This window comes from Medicago sativa, chromosome 4, assembly GCF_051527215.1.
Source record: "Medicago sativa cultivar Bolivia chromosome 4, Bolivia_mono, whole genome shotgun sequence".
NCBI lineage: Eukaryota > Viridiplantae > Streptophyta > Magnoliopsida > Fabales > Fabaceae > Medicago > Medicago sativa.
The window spans coordinates 61,373,647-61,384,160 of NC_140752.1; the positions used below are offsets into that span (position 1 = coordinate 61,373,647).

General features: G+C 29.6%; 2 long non-coding RNA genes across 2 annotated transcripts; one reads left to right on the forward strand and one right to left on the reverse strand.

Moving 5' to 3' along the window:
• Positions 1-3,148: 3,148 nt before the first annotated feature.
• LOC146930417 (uncharacterized) lies at positions 3,149-7,670 on the reverse strand. The gene is made up of 3 exons (XR_015006373.1): positions 7,520-7,670; positions 6,971-7,039; positions 3,149-3,400 (listed from the first exon to the last, which is right to left on the reverse strand). It is a non-coding gene; the product is annotated as an uncharacterized LOC146930417 (long non-coding RNA).
• A 143-nt stretch (positions 7,671-7,813) lies between these two features.
• LOC146930418 (uncharacterized) lies at positions 7,814-8,712 on the forward strand. Its single transcript, XR_015006374.1, has 2 exons — positions 7,814-8,148; positions 8,643-8,712. It is a non-coding gene; the product is annotated as an uncharacterized LOC146930418 (long non-coding RNA).
• The last annotated feature ends 1,802 nt before the right edge of the window (positions 8,713-10,514 follow it).

The window sequence follows — 10,514 nt, forward strand, 5'->3', positions numbered from 1 at the left end:
GTTCTAATAAACATAGCTTTCTACTTAGACCTATTGAATTGTTCTAATAAACATGGTTAGTCTAGGAATGGATAATCGTTTATTAGTGATATGAGGTTAACGTGCTTTAAACCTTCAAAGATTATTAGACCACCTAAGGGATTAGGGGCTGTAGTTTAAGAAGAGGGTCCTAACTCAAGGGATTGATTAGGACTATTTTGTTAACTATCGTGGGATTAGAAGATCATTCATACGAATAGGTGCAGCATAACAATTAGGGGAACATAGATGATTCGAAAGACCTGATCTCATCTCTCTATTATTTTCTAACCAAATCTTTATTTTATGTTATTTAATTTTATGCAATCAAATCTACTGCCTAGTGGCAAATCAAAATAACCTTTATACATCCTAAAATACAACGTAGTTGAATAATTGAGATTAACACAGTCCTCGTGGAATCGATATTTTTACTACTTCGATAGTATTTGGTGCACTTGCCAAACGTCTATCAGAGGTTTCAGATTGTATAATCCAAAAAGTTTGCGACCTTCATATTATATCTTCCGAACTAGGAGAATTTACAATATATGGATTGTCAAATTATATCATCTGAACTATCAGAATTTACAATATAGGGATTAAATCATATATTATATTTGGGTATTTTGGTGTTCCTTCCTTAACAAATCATTTTTCTTATGTAACCTACCACAATGATTCTCTCTGTTGCAACCATTTTACACGACCCTGGATCGACGTTGTCCCTGCACTGTAATAACTTGTTTGAAGAAAACTCTTTCAAGCTTCGCTCGACCGACATTTAAGTGATGTTCTCGCTCCTTATCCAACAAAGACAAAAAAACATACATAAATTTCTTGCAAAAGTCTTGTTATTGTAGCATCGAATTTTATGTACATTTTACAACCAATGATGTACATTTTACAGCCAATGAGTAAGATTGAATCTTTAATGACTATGAACTATTGAGATATTTACATAAAATCATAAACAAAATTCAAAACAAGATTTATTTCAAAACACGTTATATTTTTTCAACTCTTTGTCTAAATTTTACACCTGACACATTATATTACATAAATATTATAGCTCTATTTTCTTCTTTTCACAAGATAATGTAAATATGATGATGAGTAATACATTATAACATTTGATATGACACTAGTTTAGAGCCTAAGCCCAATAACCAAGTTGAATAGAGAATTTAGAGAGAAAGCGTTGTTGATGTGGCAATTTGTTATAATGTCGATGGTTTATAGGGAGAAGTATGGGAGAGTGGGGGTGTAAGACCCACAGATTAGTGATGCGCAATTATAGGACTTTATGCTTGTTCTGGTAATAATATTGTCATTCGACTACCTATTGACTGTAGTTTTGTTATAATCTTGCATGTGTTGTGGATCAATATAAGAAAGTTTTTTTTGGTATTTTCTTTATTGATAAATGATTTTATGAAATGTTTTGACGATGTCAGAATTTCAAAACAATTTTTCTACTAACTTTCTAGAAAATAAGCAAGATACATCTGTTGTTTCTATTTTCAAGAGATTGTGTGCGCCAATTTAAAGAAGAGTTTTTATATATTGCTTGTAATGAGAATTCACTTTCAATATATTTTTTTGACCGATGGAATGAAAATTTTATCGATTGGATTTAAAATTATTATTTTAAGTTGAAACTTGGTGACCATGTTTAATTTGTAAGGTCTAGAATTAATACATATGTGTCTCTATGAGCATAGCTCAGCTGGTAAATATATTATATAATAAATGCAGGAGGCAATATTTGAACCCCAGATTCCCCGCTTATTCACCTTAAGATGTGAATTTTTAGCCACTAGGCTACTAAACCAAAAAACAAATAGATGTATATGTGATGTTTTTAGTTATGCTTCTTGAACATGGTTGCTTGTATGATATTTGCTAGCATGAAATATATGTCGTGACACGCTTGGTTTCTATGTTGTGTTGGATTTATTTTCAATTGAGAAAATATTTCTACTTTATCTACTTTAATATGATTTGAATAAATATATGAACTGTCTTTAGAATTGTGATCATGTTGCTTACATATGACAATATGAATATATGTACCAAAAACATATAATTTTTATTACATATGTTGAATGACATGTAAGTTGTTGCATTACACTACATGGTAATTTGTATGCACATCATATTTAAGTGATACTCACCCACCTTAGTTATGCATAATTTTATTGAGTTGATGACGTGTTTTGATAACCCACCTAATGGTAGAGGAGACACATTTTCATTGTTATACCCCTTTGTAGATACTGTATAATTTCATACGACCTGCTACGAAGCAGTTAATTTCAAAATTATATGCAAGTGATAAGGAAAATGGGTTGTATTACACATATAAATCATGCATTTCGATGCTATATGTTCATTGTTATCTCATGTGTGTGGAATGTTAAATGTTAAGGTCGAATGACATGCCATGTATGCTTTGCATGTTGTATTTCTATATACATGTTGTTCTTAGATCTTGACTCGTTACTTTATACATGGAAATATCCGAGCTTATGCCCAAGGTTCTTATAGTTTGAGTTGCGTGACAATCATGACAACATTACATACATGACAAGATAATAACTTATTGACGTTCATAAGTAGTGGGGGTCGATGACATTTATGGACATTCGTACCTTATTATCCTCAATTTAGAGTTCAAAGTTTGCTTAAGGATTGGTGTTAGATTCTTTTTTATTCTTTCCTTTTTGAATTATATTGTTGTGAATGTTTTTATCCCAAAATTATAGTTGCTTTAAAAAGAGGGGGAAAATGCACACTTCCTGTTAAAAATTGGGATGTAACATGATTAATGGAGAATAAATAAACATGATATACAAAAGATTATCATGGAGAAAATTATGAAAAAATATATATTCATTAGACTTATAGCTGTTAAAGCCTTGTGATGATAACATGTAATGAAAATAATCAAAACTACATCAATATATTAGAAGAGTAGAGATGAAGGAGCAAAAGATAAAAGAGAAAAATAAAGAGTGAATGATAATATTCTCTTCAAAGTTGTATTTCTATTATAATGTTATTTATATTATAGGAGACAAATAAATAATTGGACAATCTAAATATTATACACTCACTAATAATGATATTCATAGCAAAAACATTATTTTTCAAGGTTTTAATTTTTTCAAGACACAAATTAAATATATCAATATTGAGTGAGCAGAAGCTAAACTGAAGACTAACAATCTAAGATACATCATAACCAACTTTTATTCAAAATTTATCTAAGCATGAAAGCTATAACAATTTTTATTTATTAGTAATATATATTAATGTTTAATCTGAGTCCTTTCATGGATTCTCACATAGAACTGCCGAAGTAGCTATATTTCAGAGCCTGCAACAAAAAGGTAAATATGTGAATATCTATAAAAGAAAATGATCACAAATCATTATAATAAAAGATGTCATGAGAAAATACTTTAAAAATATAATGTACAAAAGACTAAAGAATAAAGAATAAAATTTGGGGGGGGGGGGGGGGGGGGGGGGGGGGGGCTTCCCTATTCATCTATCTCTCGCTTGTTATTTTCTTATTCTCTCATAGATTCAATTTATACCTCCATATAAGTCTCTTTTCTAATTATTCTTCAATTTAACAATGAAGCAAGATCATGGTGAAGAATCTTAGTGTGGATTTTAATTATCGTCGGTGGAGATTGAAATGTTACTTTTTTTTTTTTTTTACTGTTTTAAGGTTTTGAATAGTCAATATCAGTTAAAAAATAAGATGATGAGGTTGGAGAGAAAGTGTTTTGCCTTTCTATTTATTTTATTTAAACATCTTTATTTTTGGAATTTCGGTCTTCAAATTACACCTCCTTTTTTCTCATTATTTATTATTTTTTTTATCTTCTTAACCTAAGAATCTACTCAACTTTATGATTGATTATTTTAAGCATGAAAGATTTAAGTAGAAATCAACAAGAAGCTGAAACTTAAAACTCTTTTTTTTAAGGTTCATTGACACTCCAAGAATGACAATGAAATTTCATATATAATATATGTTGCTAATCGATAAAATATTCTTTTATAAATAGAATGAAGTAGTTTATGCGCGTTCATAAGATTTTAAAAATGATAAGTATCATGTATGTTATGGACGACATTCAATTATGACATATGTGTTTGCGCTTATTGTTACTCTTACGTAAGTTTTAAATAAGAATAAGATACCTCAATCTATTTATTTTGTTGGTGTGATTGTTCACGAGTGTTAATAGACAAATGATGAATTTTTACCTAATGATTACATTGATGTGGATGACAAAGAGCGATCTGCATGCCCCAACTTAGTTGTTTAATTTTTATTATGAAGACACTTAGTTGATTGGTCATATTTTACATAAAATATAGAAAAGGTTTAAGACTTTTGTCGTCCAGGCAATTTTTACTATTTCTTCTCATTGGTTTCAAAACTATATTATTTTATGATATTCAGAAAACTATATTATATTATGATATTTTTTATTTGTTTTAGATAATGACAATCTCTTTACTTTATATATACTAGCGAAAAGACGGGCACTCACTTGTCTGTCTTTCCGCTCTTTTTATTGTGCTAATGTTTGAAAATTATGAATGATGTTTTTTTTATGAAATTTTGATTTTGAATAAAACTAAAAATATAAATGTTTGTTGCTTTCAAGTTATAACAAACCAAACTAACCGTGATTATCTATTTCAATGACACCAACAATTTAACCAAAAAATATAATTTAAATTCCTTTTTTTAATGACACTAACAACAATCTTTATTTTATAGAAAAAGTTGTTTGAGGTTATAATTGAGATAATGAGAAAGTAAGTATAAATATACTCATATAGTCTGTTACACTTTTTAAATAATAAAAGAAAAAAATCAGACATATATATATATATATATATATATATATATATATATGTTCATATCGTGTTTGTTACACTTTTTAATATTTAAATTTATTCTTATCTATTTGTTATATGCTATTTATATTGAAAATTGAAGACATTTTTGAAAAGAGAAAAAGTCAGCCCAAAAAAGTGGAAAGGGGATGTTTTCTTTATATATAGTATAGGAAAGTTGTTTGAGAGTATAATTGGGATAATGCGAAAGTAAGTATAAATATACTCATATAGTTTGTTACACTTTTTAAATAATAAAAGAAAAAAATCAGACATATATATATTCATATGTTTGTTACACTTTTTAAATATTTAAATTTATTCTTATCTATTTGTTACATGTGTTATTTATATTAAAAATTATGGGCATTTTTGAAAAGAGAAAAAATAATTCCAAAAGAGCTGAAAGGGGTTGTTTTCTTATATATAATATACATATATTTTATGTTATAAACCATATATTTATTAATTTTAATTATTTTATGAGTAAAAATATGTCAATGAAAATTTGTTTTCAATAATTTTGATATAAGTATTTTCATTGATTCTTTGGTTAATGAAGTAAATGGTGTATGTAAATATCTAAAATTTCGTTTTTAGTCCCTGCAAAAAAAATAAAATAGTCCTTATAAATTTTTTAGTCAACACTTGTGAATTTTTTTTTTCTGCCCCTATCACAAAAAAAAAATGATATATCTGCCCCTAGTTGAAAATTATTGTTGTAAATGCCCTTGTTCTTCATTTGAAATGGCGAGCATCACATTTTTTCAACCCTCCTCTGCAAACTTGCAGGCTTTCTCTGTACAACTCTGTGTGTTCCTAATTTCATTTGGCGAGCATGAATATTTAAGGTATTTTTCTTGTTCCATTCAAATGGCGAGCATGTTAATTTTTTTTTCCATGTTCCACATATGAAATGGCGAGCATGCCATTGTTGGTTTTTTTTTAGTATTTTTTTTTGCTTGCCCTTTGAAATGGCGAGCAAAGGCCATTATTTGTAAAAAAAAAATGCGAGAAGCAACAAGAAAAATATTAGAGAAGCCACTCATTTTTTGGCCATTTTTTGATTATATTTCTTTAGTCATTTCTTTAGTCATATTAGAGAAGCAACAAAAAAATGGCGAGCATGAATATTAAAATAATGGCCTTTGCTCGCCATTTCAAAGGGCAAGCAAAAAAAAATACTAAAAAAAACCAACAATGGCATGCTCGCCATTTCATATGTGGAACATGGAAAAAAAAATTAACATGCTCGCCATTTGAAAGAAAGAACAAGAAAAATACCTTAAATATTCATGCTCGCCAAATGAAATTAGGAACACACAGAGTTGTACAGAGAAAGTCTGGGAAAGCCTGCAAGCTTGCAGAGGAGGGTTGAAAAAATGTGATGCTCGCCATTTCAAATGAAGAACAAGGGCATTTACAACAATAATTTTCAACTAGGGGCAGATATATCATTTTTTTTTGTGATAGGGGCAAAAAAAAAATTTTCCAACACTTGTAGTCCCTATAATATTTTCCATTATTTTTAATCCTTGTAAAATTTCTGTCAATATTTGTGATCCCTAAAAGTGCTAAAGGAAAATGTTTCAAGAACTAAAAAAAATGCGATTCTTTTTAGGTACTAAAAACGAAATTATGAATATTTATAGGGATCATTTTAATTAACTCTTAATTTTTTATTTAATTTATATAGATCAATAATCTTATGCTAAATGTAGATGTAGAACAAATAATTACTCTATAAAATCATATATTGCTTTTATTTTTTAAAATAACTAATTATAATGACAAAGTGACGTTTTTATTCTTTATATCCCATATGCATGAATAAATGTAACAGTACTTGAATTATATAACTCCTTTAGGAAAAAAAAACTTTAATTATCTAACAATAGAGTTTTGAACTTGGTGAAAATTAAATCAAAGTGCGAGAAAAAAAAAGATAAAATCACCAACACTATGATATATGAAAAATGATATGCTTACTCACATTCACAATAAGAATTAACACACAACTTACGTCGAGGAGGCCAACACATTTTTTTTGGGCAATCAATCCAATTCTTGCAGGGAATCCAACCTGGAAGGTCTAATAAAAATAAGTGTTAATACCGCTTTTGATCCTTGTAATATTAGCGAATTCCAGTTTTAGTCCCTGTAAAAAAAATAGATTTTGTCCCTGTAATTTCATATTCTTCCACTTTTGGTCCCTCATTTCACCACGTCAAAAGAATCTGCATACATGGCACGTGAAATGAAGGACCAAAAGTGGAGGAATCTGAAATTACAGAGAACAAAAGTGGGAGGAATCTGAAATTATTGGGACGTAATTTATGCAGATTCTGCTGACGTGGTTAAATAAGAGACCAAAAGTGGAGGAATTTGAAATTACAAGGACATAATCTAAATTTTTTATTTTACAAAGACTAATTAAACCAGAATTCGCTAATATTACAGGGACCAAAAGCAGTATTAACCCTAAAAATAAAAGAAATGTTACTAAATGATGACAGAATATTGTGTATAACATAAATAATAAAAAGTTAAAAAGGTGTAAAAACTGACTCACTGCAGTTTGTTACAACAACAAATAAAAAAAGAGAGATGATCAAAGTATAATTTTTTTTGAAAGTTTGAGTCATAGCTTTTCTTCTATGCATGTAACAAATAGAAAACTGTTTTACTACTTAGGTAAAAGTTTCATGTTTAGTAACCTTTAAATATAATTTTTTTTAGCACATAGTACTTGCAAGAAGCCACTCATAAAAATTTAATTATTGTTAAATGTCTCTAAGGGACATCAAAATATTGTGTTTATCTCTTTAACTCATTCTTTTTATTTATTAAACTTTAAAAAAAAAAATTAACCTTTCATGATAGACAAGAAAAACAATTAAAAAATGATACAATATATTTTTTTAGATGAAAATGATACAGTAGATTTATTTTAAACACAAAAAATGCGTTCAAGTTGAAAACTGTTTAGATATTCCTTTTAAAACCTTTCTTTTCTTTTTGAGAAAATACACGCATGATGAGGAAATATATAAAAGGTAAACACACGAGGATGAGAAAATCACACAAGATTATTTATGCAGGTTCACAACTCTACCTGGTTGCTACAACTAGTCTCGTCGTAATGAGATGTTTAAATTCAAACATCAAAGGATTTGTTCAACATGACCGAAAAATTTAAGGGTAGGGGGACATTTTAGTTTTAGTTTTTAAGGTTAATAGTATTTTACCCCTCTGTAATATAGACCATTTCCGGTTTTCCACCATGTAATATTTTTTTTTTAGTTTTCGTCCTTGTAATTTGAAGATGTTTGGTTTTGGATCTTCATGAATTTTGACTGTACAAAATCGATGATATGACAAGGGGTAAACCGAAATTTGTTCAAATTAACAGGGAGGTAAACATAAATTTTCTCAAATTATAAGGGGGTAAACCAAAATTTTCTCAAATTACAGGAGGCGAAATTTGCCATGAAGGTCCAAAACCAAAAAATCTTCAAATTACAAGGACGAAAACTAAAAAAAAAAATTACAGGATGCAAAATCGGAAACGACCTATATTATAGGGGGTAAAACACTATTACCCTAGTTTTTATTTTCTTTTAACATTTTAAAAAAACATTAATGAATTAGTTTTTGTATGCATGCAATTATTGTGAGTAATTTCGTTGTTCCAGGCCTAGAGGCGTATGTTATGACATGGATAACTTCTTTTCTATCATAGTATGATAATTTGACTTGATACTAGATTGTGCATCAATTGTGATATATCATTGGCCTTGTTGAGTTTTTGAGCCTTCAACATCTCTTTCTTTCTTGTGTGTTTTCGCTCACACTATTAGTTACTTTTAGAACTTGACTTGACTTTTGAAACACTTGTTCACATGCTTGAATGTTTGTGTCCAAATGATCTTCAAAATTTTGATCTAACTTGGAAAAAATAAATATGTTCCAATGCACGGTTGTGTCCAAATTTCGTATTATCTCAATTAATTTGGCAAGTAAAAAAAATAATGTCAACAAAACGAAAAAAAATGCCAAATGTTGTGTTCCAGACAATTTTGATATGAAGGTATGTGGAGAAAGTTATCTTGTTGGGTTTAATTATCTTGGGTTGAGTTCTGTATTGTCATCATACTTTGTCAAGCTTAAATACCTCTCATGTTTAATATTTAAGTGATTTTAATTTCATGGCTCTGCTTCTTCATTTTATTTGACTTTTCATCCTAGTCTGCTTTAGGTTTATCTCACCTTTACCTTGCCTCCATTACAACCTTAATATAGACATTTTGATCTTTACATGCACGTGCTTCAATGTGTGGATGTTCTCAATCATGTGTGGACGTTAGAGGCTTGTCAAGCATATGACAGCAATAGCTTTGATGATGTGCTTTGAGTGTAAACACTAATCCTATAAACTTTACATGCTTCACATGAGTGATTCAGTGCACTTTATATATATGTTGTGTGAAGATTCTATAATTTTTTAGGCACTTATTAGTCGAATAGTCCCCTTGTTCGTAACATTTCATACTTCTTTCAAGATTGTCGACTGATCTCACAAACCAACACGAGTCTATTCAGCTTGTTTTGTCCTCATTCGCACATTTTTCGGGAAACTTTCGAGAAGGTCACCCATCCAAAGACTATTCCATGTCATGCACGCTTAACTGTGGAGTTCTTAAAGAATGGGCTATTGAAAAGAAGATGCATGTTGTTGATATAAGTAGTACCAAACAATTCTTATAAGTCTTCATTCCACCATGTTGTCACATACATGCACGACTTCAGGATCGCTCTCATTCTGATGTGATTCAGTTTTGCCTAGAAGCTGGCAGAAACCGGACCACTCCCCACCCTCATCCTCGAGCGTTACATGCCCACCAAGCGAAGGTGTTACATTGTTCATTATAGATGTTATTCATGATTGACATTGTCCTTGAAGTTTGGAATGTCATAAGACGTTATTGTTATTTTGCATCTTGCCTTGAGTCTTTAATCTTAAGTTTTACTTGGAGTGCAAAAGCTTAAGTGTGGGGGAATTTGATCAGTGCATTTTGGCACATACTTTATAGCTTTGTGCTATAACATCTTTGAAAGCTTTATGGTGTTAATTTTATCTTTTTAGCTTTTTTCTAAAATTTTGGTCATAATTGAGTTCTAATGTATTTCTTTGATTATTTTTCTGAATTATTTGCATGTTGAACCTTGCTCGCTTTTCAAGCCATAACTTGAGTTGCGATTATCAAAATAAAGTGTACAAGTATTCTTTGGAAAATCTAAGAAGAAGGTCTCAAACTCTCGCATATATCCCGAAACCAAGTTCCAATGTCTTGTTGGTCGAAAAAATGAATTAAGGAAGTAAATAAGAATACGAGTTTTGCGTCATTTGTTCTGTATTGGGCTGATTAGCATTAGGCCTAGCTTGTTTAGACTTGGATCTAAATTAAATTACGATTCTAGGATTATAAGGGTCTGTTTAGTAAGACTAATAAACGAGCTTATAACTTATAACCCATAGCTTATAAGTTTGTAGGACTAAAAAAGAC